The 24,132-nt window shown below is 38.5% G+C and overlaps 1 protein-coding gene and 1 long non-coding RNA gene across 3 annotated transcripts in view; one reads left to right on the forward strand and one right to left on the reverse strand.

The window, feature by feature from the left end:
- Positions 1 to 15,259, forward strand: part of LOC110075902 (uncharacterized) — a 104,299-nt gene extending 89,040 nt beyond the window's left edge. For both annotated transcript variants that reach the window (XR_012086932.2, XR_012086931.2), the window contains exons 2-4: positions 3,077 to 3,208; positions 5,018 to 5,116; positions 6,396 to 15,259. This is a non-coding gene — a long non-coding RNA (uncharacterized LOC110075902). The remainder of the gene's footprint in view (positions 1 to 3,076; positions 3,209 to 5,017; positions 5,117 to 6,395) is intronic.
- LOC144589259 (uncharacterized) overlaps positions 1 to 24,132 on the reverse strand; it is a 486,230-nt gene that overhangs the window by 175,334 nt on the left and 286,764 nt on the right. The window lies entirely within an intron of this gene.

Here is a 24,132-nt window from a genome sequence, read left to right on the forward strand (position 1 = left end):
GACTATGTCCTGCTATAGAGCTCCCATTTGGTTGATTTTGCTGGGAAGTAGCAAGAAAAGGTTCCAATCATGATGGAATTTGCTCCACCTAAATTATGCTTGGCCTCTTCTTTGTGGAATTTTAGTGGGATTTAAAGTCTTATTTATTTCGCATATGTTCACTATTATGATTGCTGCCTGTGGCAATTCCTCTCTTTCATAAACCTCCAAGAGTATATGTCGTCAAGGAAATTGCAGAGTGTGTAGCTTCTCCAGGCTGTCCAAGTTCTCCAACGCTAGTGGAACAAAAACTCAGACAACATAGTTCCCATCACCAAAGTCTATTTACAAATAGACGAAGACAAATAGACAAACTGGCAGCATCCCTGCCTCTAAGTAAATGAGTTCTTGGAGCAGTTGAGTTCAGGATAGCATAGGCTCTCAAACTGAACCAAATTGTACATGTATCCATCCATACTTATACTCACTACAGCCAAGGGCAAATGACATTACACCAGCCTCTTAATTATGAATACATACATAAACACATGTATGTGAACAATTCTGAATGACTGTATGGTACATATACAGAGGCGGGGGGCTAGTGTGATTGGTATTTGAATGATTAAATGTGGTGGGTGTGATTGGAAGATAGTGTGGTGGAGTCTGGTCTGTGAACAGTTTTTTAGAGCAAAAAAAGAGATTCTGTTTTAGAAAACCTAAAATACATTTTTCAGAAAGTTAAAGTCTGTGAAGATGTTACCTTGACCTTGAATTAAAGAAAGAATATATTGCCTTTTACTGTTGTTTTCCCCTTCACCATTCATATATTCCCCTTTATACCTTTTCCCTTTATTACTCATGGTCGCTCAATAAAATTATTTTTGTTTGTTTAAATCAAACTTTCCTCTTTGTTTTATGTGTAAATGAGTTGAGCAAGCTACAAACAGAAAAAAAATACAATGTCATATAAAGTCATGTGTTATCATGAGAAAGAGAAGGTTATCTCAAGTAGAAAACACCTTCCACTAAACACCTGAATATAAAAAGACATCAACCTGAGGTGAAGAGACTCTGTCTGGGGCAAAATAGAAGGAACAACACTGAAATACTTGCCTTAGGTTTTGCGGGTGGTTGTCCTTTTAGACTAATTACTTTTCCTAATGGCACAAAGGAGTGGTGGCAATGTTTAAGGTGTGAAACAGTGCCGAGAAAATTCCTGTGGCTGCCTGAGGAGTGTGTAACCCACTAGTGTGAAGATTAGTGGAAAGGTTAACACTGCCTCAGGAAGTAAGATGGCTGCACTCCCAGTACAGTACCTGTATAGGATTATACTGGACTCTGTCTTCACTGTCATTTCTCAATTGTCTTGTTTTTCATGTTTTTATTTCAAGCCATAGCTTGCCCTAAAAAGTATAATTAAAAATGCATTATTTTTACAGTGAAATAATTTATAAGGAAATGGGTTATGGAGTAACAAAATAAATGTCTTGAAAATGAATACCCCCCCCCCAAATATGCTATTTAAAGATTTTTTAACAGTCTACTCAGCAGTCCTTCCACAGTTTTATGCATGAACTATGGTCTACTAAATCTATTTACCTAACTGCCAGATGTCTTAACAGAACTGAACGGTTAAAGGGCCTTTATTGAGCCCTCAAAGCTGTTTTCTTTGAAGTTCCTAATGCCATTTTCTGCTTGATTCTGTGCTACCTGGGATATTTGCCCTTATTTGAGAAGAACTGTTTCATATAACCTTGATGGTAGTCATGCAAGTGTTCAGTTGTAATTATGGGGCTAAGGCATGAAGGGATAAAAGAAAACTGTGATAATGGATATACAGTACTCAGAAAAGATGGAGGGTCACACGTCAGATTACATTGACTATGAGAAACTGTGCAGCACTGAGGGCAAAGTAATGATGATTACCATGGGAACCAATCATTCAGTGCTATAGTATGTCATACTATATATCAAAATACTCTCTATAAACAGAATAAATCTCTAGTAATGCACATATAATTTTAATATTGATTTTTTTGGAATAGCTTAGAATAGTCTTAAATTATTTTGATAAAGCCATTTTAAATATATGCCATTCAGAAGCAGAAATAGTCTTCTGTGCATTAATCTACCAATAAACATGATTGCTGATAATAACATAATGTAATAAGACAGCTTTCTTACACAGCCTTTCTTGCTTGATTTTAGGAAATTTATCTACTCCAAATTGATTTTAGGAAAATCAAGCAGTACCACCAAAAATTGCTGTCAATTAAGTATTGTACTTTATCATATGGTTAATTTCCTTCTCTGCCACCTACAACATGGACACAATATTGTGTAGCAATATCAGGCCATTTCCTGGCAATTTGAATCATGGATACAGAAGCACAATATCCCACCATTCGTAAATCAAAGGTATTTGGAAGGATTGAATTCACAATTGGCATATGTATATTCTATCCATTAGCACTGGTTATGAGAGCCAGTGTGGTGACAGACTAGGACTGAGGAGATGTAGGTTCAAATCTTTGCTCAGATATGGGAACTAATTGGGGGTGGCACTAGTAATACAAATTCAGAAGTACTGTATCTTATATACTTTGAAAAGCCTATGAGATTCACCATAAGTGAGATGTGACATGATGGTGTAGAACAAGAACAACAATACGGGTTATCTGAATAGCTCTGAATATGTTTCTAGATATGTAAAAACACATTAATTGTGGAGATATGTAAATCAAATTTTTGTAGCCTGTGCAATGCGACAGTATATAAATCTCAATGCATAAACAACAGCATAGATTTTTAAGAAATCACTCCCAGTGTGAGTTTAATTGCTTTTGAATAGCTATATGCAGAAATGCTTTTTGTAAGTAAGGTAAAGGTAAAGGTTCCCCTTGACATTTAGTCCAGTTGTGTTCGACTCTAGGGGGCGGTGCTCATCCCCGTTTCCAAGCCATAGAACCAGTGTTTGTCCGTAGACAGTTTCCATGGTCACGTGGCCAGCATGACTAGACACGGAAGACCATTACCTTCCCACCGTGGTGGTACCTATTTATCTACTCGCATTTACATGCTTTCGAACTGCTAGGTTGGCAGGAGCTGGGACAAGCGACAGGAACTCACTCGGTCATGTGGATTCGATCTTACGACTGCTGGTCTTCTGACCTTGCAGCACAGAGGCTTCTGCGGTTTAACCCACAGCACCACCATGTCCCTTTTTGTAAGTATAACTTGTCTTATCAAATGTACTCTTGTGGTTGGAAATTTTTCCAAATTGCTGGCCATTAGGGATGGGATTTTCAGAATTCAAGAACCCCCTGTCCCATAATTTGGCAGGAACTCTCCTACAGGCCAAATTATGGGAGATGGAGACCTCAAACTACAAGGAGGTAAAGCCTCTCTCTAACCTCCATGTCATTACTGCACTGCTTCTTTGAATCATTAGAAAACTGCCCCTCAACGCTGTGGGAGTTGTAATAATTGCCTGCAACTCTCAGAGGTGCATGGAGGAAAGAGTTCCACCCCACACTGATTCCCTATGAATTCATTGTACTGCTGACAATATTGTCCCTTTTCCTTTGGTAAACATGGTGCATGCTAGCCCCACTCCTTGTTTTAAAGAAAATCATGTTACTGGAGGCCTCCAGGAAGCACAGTTCTCCTTAAAAACTGTATATGCACATACACCTTGTGTACTTTGTTTATATATTTTAAAAACTAGTAAATTTGTTGCACATCTATGTAAGACAGTCATAGGAAAAAGCACTATATTTAAAAAGTGTAAACAAAGCATTATGGAGACCACAGTTTCTTTTCAAGGAAAAGCATGCTTCCTGAACGCCTCTGGGATGAACTCAAAAGGTTGTGCTTGAATTGGGGTGCCTCCACTATTGGATTCTGGGAAGTCCAGTGTGCCCCCTTAGTCCTGGAAGTTAACAATTTTTTTAAAGTCTGGAATCTTCATTTTAAAAATTACGTCATTTCCTGACTTATAGCAACCCCAAAATATGGTTTTAAATGAGATGTTTAAGGACATTTTACCAGTGCCACCTCCTCAAGGAGTTTTCATGGCTGAGCAGGGATTTGAACGCAGGTCTTCTGCGACTTAGTCCATCACTTTATCCACAACATCATATGGACTTCAAGATAAACACCTCTACTTTACTTTGCTTTGCTTCACTTTGCTTTGCTTCGTTTTATTTTAAACATTTTTAACTTTCTTTATATCGTGGGATTTCAGTACAAGTTAGCTTCAGCACCTGGTAAACAGTAAGCATGTCCCACAATCTTATACACTAGCCTCAATTCAAAGTTAGCATCCATGTTCCAACTGTCATCCTGTGCCAATGTTGTTGAGGAATGGAAGAGATCGATATTCAGAACACTTAGGAGAGACATAGATTAGATTAGAATTGGAGGAAAACTCAGTAAAGCTCAGACCTATGATTAGTTACTCATACTCTCCTCATCCTAGAGGGTTCTTGTGATGGATAAAATTGAATGGTGATGATCAAAATACACACCACTCTTAGAAGAACTGAGAGATATAATTGTGTGTAAATGCAGTAAATAGAATAAGAAAAATGCTTCTCCAGTCCTTGTGAAAGAAGATTTCTTCTTAACCTTGGAAATCAATTAGGAAAGTATAATATTGCTTGCGAAGGCTTTCATGGCCAGGATCTAATGGCTGTTGTGGGTTTTTCGGGCTCTTTGGCCATGTTCTGAAGGTTGTTCTTCCTAACGTTTCGCCAGTCTCTGTGGCCGGCATCTTCAGAGGACAGCAGAGCACAGAGTGCTGTCCTCTGAAGATGCCGGCCACAGAGACTGGTGAAACGTTAGGAAGAACAACCTAAAGAACATGGCCAAAGAGCCTGAAAAACCCATAAAAACCATTATAATATTGCTGTTTAAAATCTATGACCTCTCATTTTGAAATGAAATATGAATTATTGGCAGGGAAAAATCAAATTGGCTAAAGCACATTTATTTTTTTTTATCAACCATGCTGTTTGCTTTCTGCTGTTCTCAGGGAAGAAACAAATTAGAGAACAGTTCTTCACCTGACTTAGATTTATGGACATGAAATGATGGTGATGTGATCTCAAAATTTAACTGAACCAACTTTCTGGTAAGATTTATATTGATAGTTATTCAATCAGTAAAAGCTGGTAGAAATTGCAATTATTAGTTGGGTTTGCCCCATTTTTCACTTCCAAGCATCATACATAGCTACTGGGTTTTATTTATCTCACCTCTTGTTCTTTCTGTTGTCTCATTAGTTTGCTAATTACAGGTAATCAAGTGACTTATGTGACTGCAGCATAAAATGCAGCTATGTTAGTTTATCTAGAGAAATGTGTTGTCTGTGGATGTATGTGGTATTACTCCTGAATCATCTGCTCCCTTCCCAGTGTGGAACTTTGGCAGATGCGGACTGTGACTCACACTATCTCAGCCAGCATATCCAGTGGGTAGCTGAGGCTGATTGGAATTGTAATCCGGTAGATCAGGATTGCCCACCAGGATGGAAAAACTTGACTCATGTGCAGCCAGTTTCAACCCCTTCAATTCATGCCTATTTTTAACTTCGTTATTGAGCCAAATGACATCTGGTTTCAGAAACTGGCCAACAGTTGGCTAGTTTCCTCCAATGTTTCCTACATGGTACATGGTGCTTGTCACCCATTACAAATCTTGGATCAAAACAGACATGATCTTTGAGACTGCAGCATGCAAAGAAAGGTTATATTCTCTCGCCATGTATGTACTGATCTTACTAATTGTCACCTCTCAGTATGCTTCCCCCTCTCCCCGTTCATGGAATTTTCATTTTTAAAAATCCCAGTATGTTAGATGTAAGAACATGTCTGTGTTTCTGTCTCTCTGTCTCACAAAACAGAGAAGATATTTAGCAAAAATGAGAGACATGCGAGCCAGATCCAAACATCCTTCATGATTCCTGTAGGTCACGTGTCTGGGCCAGACAGAGTGGCTGTACTTCCACATGCAACTTTTATAAAGATGAATGAGTTCACCACTCCATCTTATGGCTAAAGCAGACCTGGTGTGGGAGACCCATGGAGAAATTGTCCCTTTGTGTTTTAAAGCCATGGGGTGGTTAGATCAGAGCTGATTCTGACAGGCCAGCCGCATCCGTTCTGTGATATTTCAGGGTCAAAATCTGAAACCTGGAGGTTGGGCAGGTAGACTTTGGGAGGGAGTGAACTGCTTCTAGGAGGCCAGTAAATTGTGGGAAACATTATAGGGGATAACTCAGATGAAACCTGGCCAATGAGGTAATATGGCAGCTCAGAACTGAGAGGTGAAATATATTTTCCCCACTCACAGCCAGGCATTTGAGAAAATCTGCCCAGCAACTGCACTAATTACCGTCATTGCTATTATAGCTTTTATCCTGCACAGGCTTTCCTACATGTCCTGCCATTGGTGGAGGTTTGCCACTCACTGAAGGAAAGGTGAACATAAATGTAACGAAGAAGAAGAAGAAGAAGAAGAAGAAGAAGAAGAAGAAGAAGAAGAAGAAGAAGAAGAAGAAGAAGAAGAAGAAGAAGAAGAAGAAGAAGAAGAAGAAGAAGAAGAAGAAGAAGAAGAAGAAGAAATTGCAGTGGCACTTCATTCTCTTCTTTCTTCCACATGGTTACCCAAACACATGGACTTACCAGTTCCTTCCCTAGTTCCTGGCTTTTTAGTCCACCAATGCTGGGTAAGCACAATACACTTAGACACTTTTGTACTGAGCCAGTGAGCCCTGATGACAGCTGGGGATAGGCAGAGAAGGGTGCTCAGACCACAGCAGTTCCTCCCAAGGTGGCAGTGGCAAGAACTAGCCTGTCCTGTGGTGTACCGAATTGCTTGAATGACTTTTAAGTTAAGGTGGAATTTTATTTGTTTTTTTTTTTAAAGAATGGCATTTACTGACATTATTTCTCACTTCACTGGGAACTAAGAGAGTATACTCATCCTTATTTGGATGTAACTCTTTTCTTGCAGAACAAAACTACTGATTAATGGCAGGGCTTCATGTGAAGAAATGCCTGGAATCATAATGGTCTTTAATAAACACTTGATGTGGGGAGATTGCACACTTTATTCTCCATTGTCAGTCAGTGATCTTCTCCCTTTTAGAACAGAACAGCAGGGTTCTTTACAGAATTACACATTTAACATTTTGAAGATGCTGTGAGATGGGGTGGGGGTGGGGGATTGGTCTTAATGTAGCAAAAGGGCTGAAAGATATCAATTTGCCTCACTTGCAGAGGTTGGGGGGAATTCTGCTGAATCCTTCAGGAACTTTATTTAGTGCAGAAGAATTCAGCCTTAACATTTATTTTAAATGTCTAAAAATAAACACATGGAGTTGTATTAAACATCCTTTGTGTCTTTTCTTCTGTCTTGCATTTTGTTATGTCTTGCAGTTCCAGTTTTAGATCGGAAAACAGAACAGATTAAATGGATATTTTCACGTCAGAGGATATTCTCTTTTATATTTACTACATCCCTTGACACATCAGACTTGTAATTTATTTTTCAAAGCAGTTCATTGATAGTTTATTTGTCATTTGAAACATGAACGGTCTGAAAGTAGATGTGGATCAGATGCTGGGGTGATTCGCAGTAGATCAGACCTTAGGAAAAAAGCAACCATGAGTGGATTTGGGTTGACAAAGCTTAGTATGTGCTGAAAAACAGAGGCTGTTCATTAATTTTAAGATTATTTTGCCCACCACTAAGCAAGTACACCCTTGCAAGCATGATGTCTGCCCACCACTCCATTACAGCTAAGGATGTAAAACATGTCTTGTCTTGTGATCAAAAACAGAGATGAATTGCAAATTGTTCTCTTTGCCCTTCAAGAGAGGAAGCCATTTTCTGATGCTATGGACCTAACAGTTATGCAGACTGTGTAACTTGTACAAAATGTCAAAATATGTGGCAGCTGTTGCTTTGTTTTATGGCTTCTAAAAATCTGAAGCATTTGTTGCAACTTTTTAACAAGGCGTTTCTTGCAGGACAAAAACAAGTGAAGGCGGGGGATGGAATAAAAACAAGATCACTAGTCTTGTTTTTTCAGGAAACAAAGAAGTCATGGTTTGATGAAGAGCCTTGTAATGACAAGACTTGTTAAATCTCTGAGGAAAACAAGATGTTTGAGCATTCTCGGCATTTCTATTGCCTATTCAGAAATAAACGGAAGCTGGTGCAACAGGGATTACTCTCTAATAAGTGCATATACTGTATGTAGAAATATAGCATTAATTGCATGAAAGATGAAAAGAAAAAAGTGTTCGACTACTAAGGTCAGAAACAGAATTTAGAGATTGCCCTTATTTAGATCTGGAGTTACTCTCATTATGAATAAGAAAACTAACTTGATTTGTGTGGTGGTGGGTCTTCAGAAGTAAAGCAAGGGCTTCCTCTGAAATCTGATTCTATAAGAACCCCATGACTGCCTCCGTTGTTACCGGCCAGTTTTGGGTTTCGGTTTTCCAGCAAGGAATCAGGCAGAGATGCAACCACTCTGAACCAAGGGTCTGATTTTATTTTTTAGAGCAAAAAGCAAGAAAGGTCAGCTGGGACTTCCCTTAAAAGCAGAGAAGATCCCAAACATACTGTATAGTGTACATACATTTTATAATGATACAGACAAAGAGCTATAAAAGACTAAGATTCTATTGGTCACAGTGTGGGGGTAGTAATGGCACATGTGCAAGTCCCACTCCCCACATACTCAGCTCCAATAAATACCTTGAGTACCATCCTTGTCACCTTAAGTGTCATGCTTTGATGGAAATGTGAATGTGAACACGTCAATTTAACATACCAGGCTATGGAAAAGTTACTTTTTAAACAGCAACTCCCAGCACCCTGCCAGTCAACATAGGCTCTTTTTTGAATATTTTTCCCCAAATTCTGATTCTTATATTTTGGTCTAAAGGAGAGTTGTGAGTTTGCTTGAATGATTACAGTACTTACTCTCTGTGTCGATGAAACCTGCCTTATTTATTGTTTCACTGATGTCCTGCCTCTCATCCAACAAGCTTAACACATATGGCTCTCATCATCCTCACAACAACTCTGTGAGACAGACCATTCCAATGAGTTTCATGGCTAGGTTGGGATTTGGACCCAGGTCTCCTGAGTCATTACCAACACTCTAAAGCCCATAACTAATTAGTTTACCAGGGTTCCTGATCACAAAGAGATTGGTATGCATATTCAGCTGACCCAAATGTTAAATGTTATTCCATGGACAGGAGACAAATACACTTTATTGCCATCCTCCTGCTCCCCTACATGCTTTTAGCTACTGCATACATGGGCAAATGCATACACAACACTGCTTTCTGTTCTATCTTCGTTCTCCTTCCCGGTAGTCCCAAATAAAGCACGCACTGCTACTGTGTGCAACTGTAATTCTTTAGCACGTTTAACCAAAACAAATCCCAGAGTGGTTTGCAAGGATCAGTAAGAAGACAGTGCCTGAGGCTTACAGACAAAAAAACAAGATTCACAAGGAAGCACAGATGAGAAGCAAGAGGCTAGCAGTTCCTAAAGGTTACAGTATAATGATTTAGCTGGTATGGAAACAGTTCAGGAGGTAGCATAATGGAACAGCAGCCATTATAGGTAGTGGTGTAGGTGTGGAGATGCCGCACCCCCATACTGGGAAGCATCACTCTTGCTCCAGTCACAAGCCCTGTATCTAAATAGGTGACCACTGAGGGGAATAAAAGCCGCTGGTCTCTCAGCAGAGGTAATAGAAAAGCCACAGTCTTTTTCTGTCCCTCTATTACATTATGTGAGGGAATGACACCCACTAGGGCAGTGATCTCCAACCTTGGGCCTCCAGAGGTTCTTGGACTACAACTACAAAAAGCCTTCACCACCTCTGCTGACCAGGATTTCTGGAAGCTGAAGTCCAAGAACATCTGGAGGCCCAAGGTTGGGGACCACTGCACTAGGGAACAAAAGTCAGCACTTTTGCCAAAGCATCTGCCATGACCAAGATCTCTTTCCTGGCAAGGGCCAAATGGCTTAGGTTTGTATCACTTTATGCTGACACTGAATCTCATCTGCCATTATGGTGCCCATTAAAATAAATTAAGAACTTGTTTCAGTGTTCTGAATGAGTCTGCTCTAACCATGGCCAAGCCTGGATCAAAGTCTATAGAGATAAGTTTTTAAGTGAAATTTTTCTAGATAACTCATGGATCAGATCCACATGAATATCAGATCACATAGCTAGGAGTAAGTAAATAATGATTATACTCATCCCCACAAGATTTGAAGAGTGGATGATTCTATCCCCTCTTTTCTGCATGGTGATTTGCTCCAAAAATTATTGAAGAAAATTTGTGCATTTCCTAGGTGATTTTCTTCTTTTTCATTCAGAAAAGTTTGCAGTATTGGAAAATTCAATAACTGTTGCATTATTGGCTGCATGAATAAATGCACTGGATATATTTTGTGCACTTTGAAATTGGGGTAGTGCTATAGTTCACCCCAACATTAATTTCTTAGGGAAAAAAACCTATTCTCATTTCCAGTTATTAAAGTTTTATTTCCACCAATCCACTGTGGGAAATCCAGCCTAAAACTTTGGCATCTTGATCTACCACTAGAACCAAGAGTTCTTAAATGTTGGCTGGTCTTGCTGTGCCATGACTGCCAGATTTGGAGGGGACAAATGGGAGAGAGGGAGACTCTTTCGCATCACTACATGTGGCCTCTGCATGCTGTTTTTTTTTCCCAAGTGGCACTTCCTGATTCTGTCCCATCCCCAGGCCACAATGAGAAAACACACTAGCAATTAAGCTCAATTAACTCCACAGACCATTCAAAGTAGTTACATTTAAGATGGGAGGTTTTATTCACTCAAATGAAGCATTATTTGAAACTAATTCCTACTGAAAATGAAAAGGAGAGAGACCGCCCAGATAAGGGATAAAACCATTAAGCAAATGTAACCTTTTGTTGAGCCTGATAAAATGCAGAAGTAAGTTTGTGGATCATTGAGAATTAAATTTAAAAATGCATCCATAAATTAGAAAGATAAAAATCAGGAATGATAATAAATGCATGCATTTTTAAAAGGTTATATTTTACATCACAGCTGAAAATTGTACACCTACATGAACACTGGCAATTTAACCTCTGCTCAAATCATTATGGCTTGTTAGAAAAAAAAAATTCCAACTCTGTATTCCATCTAACCTTAACAGTCACCTTGTAAAATGTGTTCCTTAAAAAGCTCCATTTTCACATACAGTAGATCGTTATACCCTTATAGTGAAATAATGGCAATCAGTACAAAGCTAACAGCCCAAGAAATGAAGTTAAAGATAAAAAATGCGAGTGTGAAGTATATTGACAAATATATGTGTAATGTGACTGATTGAGCAGTAGGATCATAGCCATACAATAACAGTCAGAATAAAGTTCACCAGAAACAGTTTCCTGAAGGTGAAAAATGTAATAAGCAATGAAAACTTAAAGGGACCAGACTCTGAACAAAGATATGCATTCTCAGTTCTACTGTATGGCATGGAATTGTGGACTTTAACATAGTTTCTTTTTTTTTAAAGTGCCATTTAAAATGTGTACTTATTCATTTGCAAGATATTAAGAATTTCTTGGAAAAAGAAAGTGACTAAAAAGAAGTACTGTACTAAGGAAAATGAAATCATAAAACACAGAATGCAGAAAGATGGAATAGTTTGGTGATCCAATTAGAAATAAAAATTACAGATTGTTACAGCTTATCATTCAAGGTAAATCAAATGAAGAATCTTGGACACTGGTTTGGATGGGAGACATTGTCACTGTTTAGAACTCCCACGTCCTAAGGCAGATGACATCCAAAACCCAGTGGAAGAGGAGAAAGAACTGAAATGTTAATCTTTAAAGGGAATAATTTCACTAGCAGCATATATTTACTTTATCTGCTTATCAATTAAATCTGTAAAACACACAGAGATGCACTATCCAATGCATCTCTCAGCTCAGGCTGACAGACTGGAAAGTCTCTGCTCAGGCTGACAGACTGGAAAGAGAGAAGATGCTGCTTTGATTAGTGGGTCAGATAAGGGGATGAATGGTCCCTGGGGACATAAGAACCCCAGGCATGCAGATCTGTTGCTAGGGAACCATATTGATCCTCTCCAGCATCTTCCAAGTCTCATCTGCTCTTGAACACCATCATTTATAGCAAGGCAGTAGTTAAAGATATGGTTTTAATATTTATGAAGTAAAATGTTTTTAACCGTTTGAGCTTAGATGTAGAATGTTCTTTTCTCTTTTGAGTAGTAAATGTGCTAAACTTCCTTGTTAGCTTCCTATTACCAGTTGATAAAAAAAACATGTGGAGTTTTTTTGGGAGGGGTTGCCTAAGCAAAGGCTACACTGTTTCATTGGAAGTGCAATCTGAGGATAGTGAAGGCAAATCCACATCCCTCTCTATCATATGGGCTGGTGCCAAATCCAATAATTCCTTCCCTCTCACCCTCTTTTGACACAGAGCCCGGGGCAGAATGAATTTCACCTGTAGGCTGTGTTTGGCACTGAGGTGGCTAGTTGCTGACAGCTCTCTGAAACTGCATACAGCAAAGAGATGGTTTTCCCAAATGCTTCAATTTTTCCTTCTCTCAGGTTTTTATACATAGACCCTTCATAATTTTCATTGATATTTCTTGCACATCTGTAGTCTAAATACATCCTGCATACCCTGGATTGTTTTTGTGGGCATTCTTTTCCACACTGTTGTTGAGAATGGCAAGGTTGTACCCTCCTTAATTGGCAGGTGCTGAATTATTTCCTTCAGTCTAGAGAGTTTTAACAACAGAAAAGTGCATAATGGACTGAGAACAGAAAGATGGTGTGTGTGAATGGATGCATTTGTCTGTGAATGTGAACTGCCGAGACATAGAAGCATAGGAGTCAGGAGAGATGTCTGTGGATAGCTACTGCATGCTTTTCTATGACTTTGAGATACTTTAACAGCCCAAATCATAATGAAATGTAATTCACATCTGGATTCTTAAACCTGACTTTTTGTTGTTGGCTGCTAGGTGCGGAAACAGCTCCTTGAGTACAAGTAAGAAGGATGAAACCATAAGAAAGAGTGAAAGTGTTAAAATGGATGTTGTTGACATGTTACTTAACAACTGTTAAAATTCCAGCTTCCAGGAAAGAGTTTGATCTTTTCCTTGGATTCCTGTCAACTACTACAAAATCTGGTATAAAACGGTCATACAGAAGAACTGTGCATTCTTTGAAAAAAATATGTTTAGCTGTCTTCTTTCAGTTTCACATAGTACTTCATACAGTTTTAACAAGTTTCTCTCTCTTTTTTTTTAAGGGTATCCAGGATATTTTATCCAGTTATTTCTACATTATATTTCTGGGTGCATTCTACAGATAACATAACAACAGATCTCTTTGTCCCTCAGACACCACCTCCAAGAGGAGAACTTCAGCCAGACAATATCCATATCCATATATTACATGAAAGCAATACAGTATTGGAAGAGTCCCTTAGACCTGGTTTAAATTATATGCCACCAAAGGCGCAAGGCTCCATAGATTCTCTATGATGCTTGATATTATATTTAAGAGAGGCTTATGCAGTGTCCCTACCCTTACAACTTGCAGTAGCTGCATGCTATCAATCTATGTTCTCACTGCACCTCACATTCGCTATTTGTACTGCAGCCCCTAATGCATATCTATTTGTATGTGCACATTATCCCTTCATGTGGTGCATGCATTACCACTGAGCCAGGACAAGATCTCTTGATCCCTTTTACAAACTGAAAGGATGTGTGAGAGGGCTGAAATGAAACCTGTGTTTAAGCACAGTCTGTCAACCCTGTGCACAGCATTTCTGATAATATTATTGGATAGTAATTAAACTGGTAGAGAATTGGGCCTTTTTGTATCAGAGAAATTACACAAAGCACTCTTGAGAATAATTGTGACTAAAGCAAACCTGTAGGAGCAGGCTGTTGGAATTTTCTTTATCTTTATTTATTGAAGGGAGATGGGACTTTTCTAAAATGCACATTTCAGTTTCTGACCTTTGCATTTATCTTTTCTGTTGTCATTTAATTGTTTCCTCAGCAAAGACTGCTAATTAAATATTACTCTAGGAGCTGCTACAAGATAAAAATATATAGCATTTCAGCAGCTTTGGAATATATACCATTACAACAAAAACTGCTTGAGGTTGTGACTGTGAATTTTCATGCCTATGAAAGGTAATAAGCAGATGATAGTCTGGGGACATAAAATGCTACTCTTCACATAAAAGGGGAGCCAATGAGTAAGACAAAGTGAAGTATATTCTTCATTCACAGCAGAAGAATGTGACTGTATGGTTTCAGAATAGATATGTTTATCAGCTTGGATCAAGATTAAAGTGCAACTACACAGCTCAATTATCCCAGCCTGGATAAGATAGATAGATAGATAGATAGATAGATAGATAGATAGATAGATAGATAGATAGATAGATAGATAGATAGATAGATAGATAGATAGACAGACAGACAGACAGACAGACAGACAGACAGACACACACACACACACACACACACACACACACACACACACACATACTGTACTTCATTGCTTTATTGCAGACTGTATGCAAGAGCATAAATTAAACGGGTCTTTAAAATAACATTTGAAATCTAATGATTGACCATATTGTATCTCAAGCAACCCTGTTATTTCTTCTTAAAGGAAAAAAACAAAAAAAAAACCAAATACGCCTCCTATCTTCTCCTCTGTGTTTGCCTAAGGTACTTAACAATCTTGAGAAGTGGAAAACATCCTTACCACTTGCCTGCAGAAGATAAGGATGAGGAAGTTTTCCATTTCTTCTTAACTGTTGTAAAGCAACATAGCACATTAGCAATGTATTGAAATGACTTTTAGAGATATGGCCTTTTAAAGTCTCTCTGATATCTTAGCGACAATTAAAAAGAAATAGAAAACTTCCTTTCTCTTCCTCTCCTCGGGGGAACAGCAAGGAAACTTTCCTTTACTCAAGATCATTGAGCAGTTTAAGCAAAGGCACAGCTTAAGCCACCCACTTTGGTTCAATCACTGTGATCACACATGGAGAGAAACAAAATTGAAATGGAGTTATCCTATTTCCGCCAGAAAACCAGTAGCTCCTGACTGGATCAGCCCATCACTCAGGGATGGGCTGATTCTTGATGACACATATGTTGTGAACCAGGCTGTCTCCAGCTTGGATCAAACCATAGGACAAATGTCCACCTAGTTGCTCCCCAAGTTAGTTGTATTTTGTGCCCACTAAAATCAATGGGACTAACTATTGAAGTCTATATTTCCATACTCTGGATTAGATTTTGCAGAATAACCCCAGGAAAGTGAAGATAGGAGTGCAACCCTAGTTAGCTATAGCTAACATTTCGCATTGATTTCCATGAGACTGAAATGAAGAGGTGATTCATGGATCTGAATGGGGGAGTGTCTTGCCCCAATATTTAAGGGGAGGTACCTCTCCTGCCCCAGTCAAAAGCCCCTCTCACTTGAGTGCAATTAACAAGTGCAGAGATTCAGCATATTGATTTCAATGGGGTTTTGTTGCCACTAACTAATACAGGGAGTAACAGTTTCGAATTATGGATCAAATCCATTATGCAGGCTGATATATTTGAACTAGCCTTTGAGTGTCTGTCATCACAACTAGGACAATGCTGGCTGGGAGATTTTGGGACTTGTAGTTCTTTTTTAAGGCATTGTTTCCAAGCTCTGGTTATTTTAACAGTGGCAACAGTGTCCCAATACTTTTTATTTCTGCTTCACGCAACATTAATGTCTTTGTAGAACCAGCACCTGTTAAATTGCTCCAGCACTCAGACCCACATTATCACAACTATACAGAGATGACATGATAATTTCATACCCACACCATTAAGTCCATTGGAAATAAATTGCAACCATCAGGCATGGTAAAACTGTCAGACACATTAACAGCATTCACAACCTCACAGAATGATGGCACTGTAAATGCACACAGCAACTTCAGTCACACAAAACATTTGTTATCCTGTTCACACGGCATGGCTTAATGCCTTCTCCTGAGTTAATGGTTTGTAGAGAAATAGCCCTGGACTATAACAGCAAGTGGAATTGTTTTTCCAAAGGATCTTGGAGCAAATACTGAGAGGTTAGACCAGATCTTCACACAACAGCCCACAGGAAAAAGGAGCTGAAATTCCAGGCCTCCACTACACAACACCAAACAAAATGGGGAGGCTGGTTGGTATGGTGCAGAGTTCCTTTTGGAGACTACAAGTCCCAAAGTATCTTGGCCAGCAATGACTGTACCATGTTGAGTGCAGGATTCAAAAAGCTATAGTCTGAAAAAGCAATTCTTTCCCCACCCCCATTTTTGATGCATGTGACTGCAGCCACCTAGTCCTAAATTGTGCAAAGTTTTTTGTTCCATTTTGGGCCAGCAAAAATTAAAAGACTAACAAGAAATCCAGAAATGCATTTATTTATTAGATGTGCCCCTCGGCTTTCTCCCTCCAAAACAGGGATGAAGGTGAAAAACTAGAAAACCTCATGTAATATTGTAAGTTTTGGTCTATTGTGTTTTTCAATTTATATTCGAACTGAAGAAACAAAGGAATGAATGTGTCCAATCTACAATTATTTTTAAAAAATTATAAGAGGAAGCATAACTATGTCATTAACATATGTCTGACTTCTAATGTAGGGCACATTACTAGGCCACTTTTCATCCTTATCAGCTACACATTAATGCTAATGAATGTAGATAATTCTCCTGGTAATTCTTATTACAACTGGATGAAAACTGAAAATAGGTATCTACATTGATAGATAGCTAGTTAGAAGGTACATAATAGAGGCATGGATAATAGATATTAGACGATAATGGATAATATGTGCCTATCTATAGATTCGTTCTCAGTGTGTGTTTCACTCACATTCATGTGTACACACACACTAGTAGATACACAATACTGTTCCAATCCAATTTCAATTCGTTCAAAGCACTCACAAACGTTGAAAAAAAAGTAGAGCATTTGGCACTGAAGAGTGGCCCCATTCTAGACACAGCCATGAGCTCTGCAAATCTGTGGGGAAATGGAAATGTATGTCAGAAAACGAGGACAGCAGGACTTAAGGAAAGTGAACCAAAGGCTATATATTAATGTTTTCTGTTTGCCTTACATACACACTTACTGTACTTAGTACCAAAGCTACCCTTCAAACCTATTCCTTCTTTCTACAATACAGATAGGCACCACAAGCCTCAGCGCCTGAGTTAGTCTTTAAGGTGCCACAACGCTTTTGTCTTCTTTATTTTTTATCTTTCTTTGGTTTTTGCCTTTTATTGTGGGAATGCATTTCCCTTTCAATACCTGGAAGACAAAAGCCTCAAGCCCTAAAGACTGGCTTTCTCAACTGGCATAATCTCTGATGCATGTGCAGGGGAGAAAAGGTGGCCGCAAGCCTGTAACCTGGAGAACAAGTACTTTTGTTTATATTGCCAAACAACAGCACAGATGAATCTGTTGCCATGACAAAGGTATGACTTCAGCAGCTTAATCTCAAACAGCAAAACCATAATAGTAATTTTTACATATCCAAATGGCTTAGAAAGCTTTATATGACTTCCCTCAGAGGCACACCAGCAGTTATCATCTCCATATTGCAGGTTCAGGTAAGAATGCGACTTGAACCAGGGAACATACCTCATATTTATAGCCACTGTGCTACACTCATTTTCCAGTATCCTAAAATAAAATCAGTATTAGATTGTCACTTGATGCAAGAACCTCTTTCCTAGTGGTGACTTACCCTTAATCTTCTGAACGTGTATGGATACTAGCCAATTTAAGTGCATTTGTTCTTCCAATATTGGGATTATGGAGGAACCTAGGATAGCATGTGGAAGGAAAGAACCATTGGAACAAAGAGTGCTTGTGGAAAAGGGTGGGCATCATAGATTTAACAATTGAAGTAGAAGCCAGACAGAATGTAAGGCATTCAAACTAATCTAGGGACCAGAGGCCCTATAAAAAAAAAGTCAGCAGATTCATGTCATTTATCCAAAAGCTTGAGAGAGCATCCAAATTTGACTGCTATTCAATTGTAAATTTGTGGAAGGGATCATTTTAAGTCTTGTCACAAATATCATTTTTGGCCAAGATATGGTTTCTCCAAGAACCATATCACCACTAGTTACAGAGACTGTTCCTAATCACTCAAAGTTACTCAGAGATGGCCAGCAAGGAACAATTGGTTGCCTAGTAGCCCACACTCTGAGCATGCGAGGACAGAGTTAACTAAGCCTGAAAGGTGTCAAAGACTGAAAGTTGCCCCGGTCTCACTCTGGCTCTTGAACAACTATTAGGGAGAGGCAGGATATTAAAACACTTGGGAAGTAGTTACCACATGCAGACTAGCTTCCACATGCTAACACAACTCTGCAGAGTAAGAAACAATTCTGGTGTCTCAATATCTCATGAACGCCTATGAAAAAGGAAGACTACGATAGCTAAAAAAGAAGGTGCAGTAGTAGAGAAAAGATGCACATGCATGTTGTATGGCTGTATTTCGCAGGTGAATGACACAGAAAAGATGAAGAGTTTACATTTTCATCCTGAAACTGAGTTTGATGCCTGCTTGCAATATTGTTCCCATGAGAAATTGTGTGCATATAAAACTAAAATGAAAAAGCTACCCATGAGTGCCATAAACTCAAGGCAAATAGCAAGTGAATGTTTACTGCTCTTATCTTGACTTTTGTTTTTTCCCCCTGTACAAATAAATAATGCATTGGAATGCCAATTGCTCTTTATATCTCTGTGCCACTGCACCCCCCCCCCCAAATGTATGCTTTTTGAAAATTTGATCAGGCCTTTACAAGCCTCGTGGTTCTAAAAAATATTTTAAAAATGTCAGCGTTCATTCCTGATCGAAGGATTTTATGGACCACTCTTGACTTGATTTTCAGAGATTGCCTAGAAGAAAACCCCTCATATTCAAACCCAAGAAAAAATCTTGGGGGCCTGATGCTCAGTGAAAACGCTAACCAAATGTCCTGATTGTTAAAAAGTATGTTATCCTTGTTGAACTTCCAACAATAGAAAATAAAACTGGTTCAACTGTAACACCTTTATGTCTATGGTTGTACTTGAACATCTTTATATCTATACATTTTGAATGTTATGTACTGTTGCCATATCTCAAAAAGAGTGGCGTGAAGTTGCAAAAGGCATGGAAAAGAAAACCAGAAATTACAGAGAGATGGAGCAACTCATCTGGGAGGAAAGATGAAAATATTTGAAACTTTTCAGTTTAAAAAAAGACAGCTTCTACATCTATATATAAATCATGCATGCTATGAAGAAAAACAGATAGAGGTTTTTCTCCCTCTTTCATAATACCAGAATGCAAGGCTAGCCAGTAAATCTGAAAGGCAAGGAGAAATGCAGGGTAGCAAAAAGGAAATAGTTTTTGCAGAGCACATATTGCTTCAACTTTGGATATTGAAGCGACAAGATGGCTAGTGATATAGTTGGCTTTGAAAGGGAATGTCATGCTGTATAAATCTGGCAAGGATCCTATGAGCTATCTTCCTTCCTTCCTTCCCCCCAAGAGTTGTTCTCAGGGAAATCATCTGTTGGGGTATGAAAAAATGTCCCCTTAGTGTCCCCAGACTGTAGCCTGATTTTGGTCTAGTGTGCCCACCTAGACCAAATCACAGTACTGTATATTTGAGACTCATCGACACTGGAATGTACACAGAAACAAATGTTTCTGCAAAAATGTCCAGCAACAGACATTAAAAATAAAGTAGAAAATTTGGAGTTCGGGAGAGGGGAGAAAGGTAGTCCAAAGCACTGCCTTAATTTATTCAGTCAAAAATTGCAGAAGAGATTCAATCACCTATCCCACACTCATGTGCACTCAGTCCTAACTGTAATGAAGTGTAGCTACCAAAAATTAAAAAAACAAGATTTTTTTTCAGAGTCAGTGTTTCACCCCCCTGGAGCCTGGATTCCTTCCAAATAAAAAAAAAAGTAACTGGGACTAAACATTTTCTTTCAATGAAGTAATTGGCAGTTTTGTGGTCATAACAAAATAAAATCCAAATGCAGAAATAGGTGATAACTTTATAGACCACATACAAGATTAGCAAGTTCGGGTTTTTCAATGTATTTCATGTGTTTTAAATCTGCAGACAAAAAAGGTTGCTGGTGTTTGTACAGGAGGGAAAGTGTTTTTCTTTTCAAAAGATCATAACTCAAAATCTGTTTCCTAAACTTCCCCAAATTTGGCATGGAGCAAAGGCAGACTGTCTGCTACATGTATGCCAAATTTGGTGTTAATCCAAAGTCCAATTTCAAAGTTATAATGTTTTGTTTGGGGTGCCCTTATTTTTAGAATTGCCTTGCGGAATGCTGATTTGCTCTGCTATAATACAGTACTCCCATGCATCAATAATCCCTGCAGCCTGCATCTAGTTCTTGGGCTGCCTGATCTACAGCAACAATTGTCTCCTCATGGGGCAGCCACGCACTGATTTATGTGTTAGGTTTATACGCTGTTTTTTCACAAGCATGTGTAATTATCATATAAATACCCCTAGTGTGTGCATACCATGAGTGAACCAAATGGCAACAATTGCTGGCTATGCCTGACATCCACTACTGTAGAAGTTGAGTTAGTATCTTCCTGATCACAGTGGTAGTTGACAGTCAGTACATATGACTCCATGTTACTTTGTTTCACTAGGCACTAGCAGAAGTTGTTCATAGGAAGGGGAAGAATAATAATAGTAGTCTAAACCAGCCTTCAGCATATCACAATACTGACCTTCAAGTGGAGAAGGTGCCAGTTAATCCTTGTTGGGGCCATTTCTAAAAGGGAGAAAAGATACATTAAGCATTATATCATAGCTCCCTAATCAATACTGTGATTTGGCCTTCATCATTTCTTATTTACTTAACTTAATGACTTTTGATACTGATCATTTTGTTTTTATTGAACAATAATGGAATCCTGCTAGCATTTTTGTGAGAATCAAAATCAGAATCAACATGAGCATTAACCCAATGTTATTTTGATCATTACTGTGTCGTTACTTTTGCAGTTTCACATCCTGCTCCACAAACTACAGAAGCTCTTTGAAAATTGCACATTCTGATTAATATGGATTAATTCATTCCAGTCAAAGTGGTTTCATTGGTCGACCTACTTAATGAAAAGGCAGTTTTGCATTTTAATCTCTTTATGTGATCTTTCTCGTGTAATCTCACTTAATTACAATGTTCTTTGGTGGGACCCAAGAGGAACTATACATGCTTGAGAATGGCATTTACCTAAGAATAAAGGTTAAACAAATCTACAGTAGAGGGACCCAATAAGTCATTCCCATAGGGATGTGGATATTTATTAGATCATCCTTAGCTGGATGAAGATTTGCACACATTGTTCCCTAGCACAATTTGCACTCAGCTGAGGCTTGTGTACATGGTCAAGGTTAGCACTTATTTGGGCCAGCTCAGCTGGGCTTAGTTGGCTTTACACTGTCCTCCCAACTATACAACTCAATTTGCCTATTTGCATGATCCTAGAACTAGTGGTGGCTAGTGACTTCAAGTTCCGAAGTCCAGGGAATCCACTGTGGGTTTTAATCTGCAGTTATTATCCAGGATGATTGGGGAGAGGTTTTAACATCTTGGACAAGTGTGGACTAAAATACAGGGTGGGTTTTTTGCACTTCCAAAACTGGAGTCACCACCAGCCACCATGTCCTAGAACGGTATCAAAATCGCAGCATTGACATTATTCAGGCTTATGATTAGAAAACCCACAATTCATTAGTGTCTGGGGAAAAACATATGGTCAAAAAGAAAAAGGAAAGGAAAAAAAACCTTTGTCCTTTAATCTAATAAAGACGATACTGAAAAAACATTTTGGTAGAAAAATAGATTTTTATCCCAAATCTACTACCAGGGACTCAGAAAAGGAAATGCTTCTAGCATGGTTTATGTATTGCTGGCAATATATGATGGATAAACTAATTAATTAATTCTCTCTTTGTATGATATTCATGTTTTTCTGCACAGGAACTAGAACTGGTTACACTTGTGGGTGTGCATCTCAATGTGTACATATGTGTAGCAGAGATGGGGGAAGGCGGGTTGGGAATTCTGGTGACTTGTTTTGCTTCCTTACAGCATATGGTTCACCAGATGCTTTATTACTATGGCAATCATGCTTATGAAAACATATTGCCATGTGAATAAAATTTTGATGGGCTGATTTAGACCTTTAGCTTAGTCTTGGGAGAAATAGATTCTATTATTCTCCTGGTAAAGTGTTTTCAAATTTGATTTACTGGATGTGCAAGATGTGTCCATGACTTTAAATGTTCTGAGTTACATGTGCATAAAGGCCAAGGCAGATTTTTAAGGGTTGCCATTAATTGACAGTTATGAAATGTACTAGAAAGCACTGTACTAGCAATAGTACACCTCATAATCAGGATCATAGCCAACCAAAATGTATGAACAAAAAGCAGCCTATCGTACAGCTATAATGAACTAAAATCCATAAAACTATGATGGATGTGGTATTTTAAAGGGACAAAACTTTCTCTAAAAATGAAAAATACGGTTTGCTGTGATGCTGTGCAAATGGGAGAAATGGAAAACATACAATTCTTTAAATGTCTTTTATGAAACTGGCCCCTCCTTGTTCTTTAATTTCTGCTTTAAACACAGTGAAAGAAAGATACTCCAAAGATCTGAAAGTCATTCTCCTCAAAGTCAATGACTGTTCTTAATGATTTAGAAAGAATGTCAAAATCCAGAACTATCAAAGTTAATCTACCAGAAATGGAAGTAAAACATGAAATCACTTCTTCTATGCAAGCAATTTGTAACTAATTGCTTAATTTGTCAAGGCATTTGTAATAAATAGTTAATAGCACCACCTCTTGAAAAGTCTTGCCAAGCAGCTTTGTTAAGAAATATGATCTACGCATAGCCTCAAGCAAGTACAATCTGATAATTCACTAAATAGTGCAAAAAGAGCGAGACACACAACATATGTCTAATGTTTCAGCTTCTGGTGCCTCAGGATGATCTGATCTTCACAGATAATTTTTTCTTCTATACCATCTATATTTTAATCTTTATGAATGGAACATAAAGAACAGGGCTCAATATTGGCAACTTCTTCATTACTGCTGGTTAACCTTTTAATATTTACATGAAAAAAGGAGGCATTTTCAGAGGTTCACAGTCGTTTGTTGTTGTTTTTCTTAAACTCCAATTTCAGATTTTTCCTGGGCAGAAGAGTATGAGTGCAATAGCCCAACAATTAACACTTCCAGCCTCTGTGCATTCTAATAATGCCAGGAAAAGTTGAAGGCAACAGGAAAAAGAAAAGAAAAGAAAAAGAAAGACTGAATAAGAGATCAAGTGATTCAATAAAGGAAGCCACAGCCTTCAGTTTGCAAGAGCTGAGCAGGGCTGCTGATGACAGGACCTTCTGGATATCATTAATTCATAGGGGTGCCATAAGCTGGAAGAAACTTTATGGCACATAACAACAACATGTCATTGACTCAGTCTGGCTCTGTCAAATTATAAATTAGTGCAGATATTTATAACTTCTCTGCCATTCCACTACTTGTACTTTCCATCCACATTCTTGCTCCTGTTGTCCCTCTTCTTCTCCATCAATCTCATTGTATTCACTGCTTCTTTCCACTTTTAAATCTCCCGCTCTGATGCTTCTGCCAATAACAGCATTGCTCTCAACCACGTTGCCTAGCAATTGCCTATTACTGTGGGTTGTGTCCATAACATAATTCTCACTATGCAGCGCTAATAAGGACAGAAGCCATGGTGACAGGCCTCAATAACTTCTCACATGATGATTCAGAGAGCAACACAATTTAGCAGTTTCTGACAACTAGTACAAAACATTTAAGGGTATGTCTTTCGAAGGAAGAAAGGAAGGAAGGAAGTCTTAAAAGACATACTTTCACGCTGAAACAGCAAACATATTAATTAATATCTTTGATCTCAGTGAACA

Source organism: Pogona vitticeps, chromosome 4 (genome assembly GCF_051106095.1).
Source record: "Pogona vitticeps strain Pit_001003342236 chromosome 4, PviZW2.1, whole genome shotgun sequence".
Lineage (NCBI taxonomy): Eukaryota > Metazoa > Chordata > Lepidosauria > Squamata > Agamidae > Pogona > Pogona vitticeps.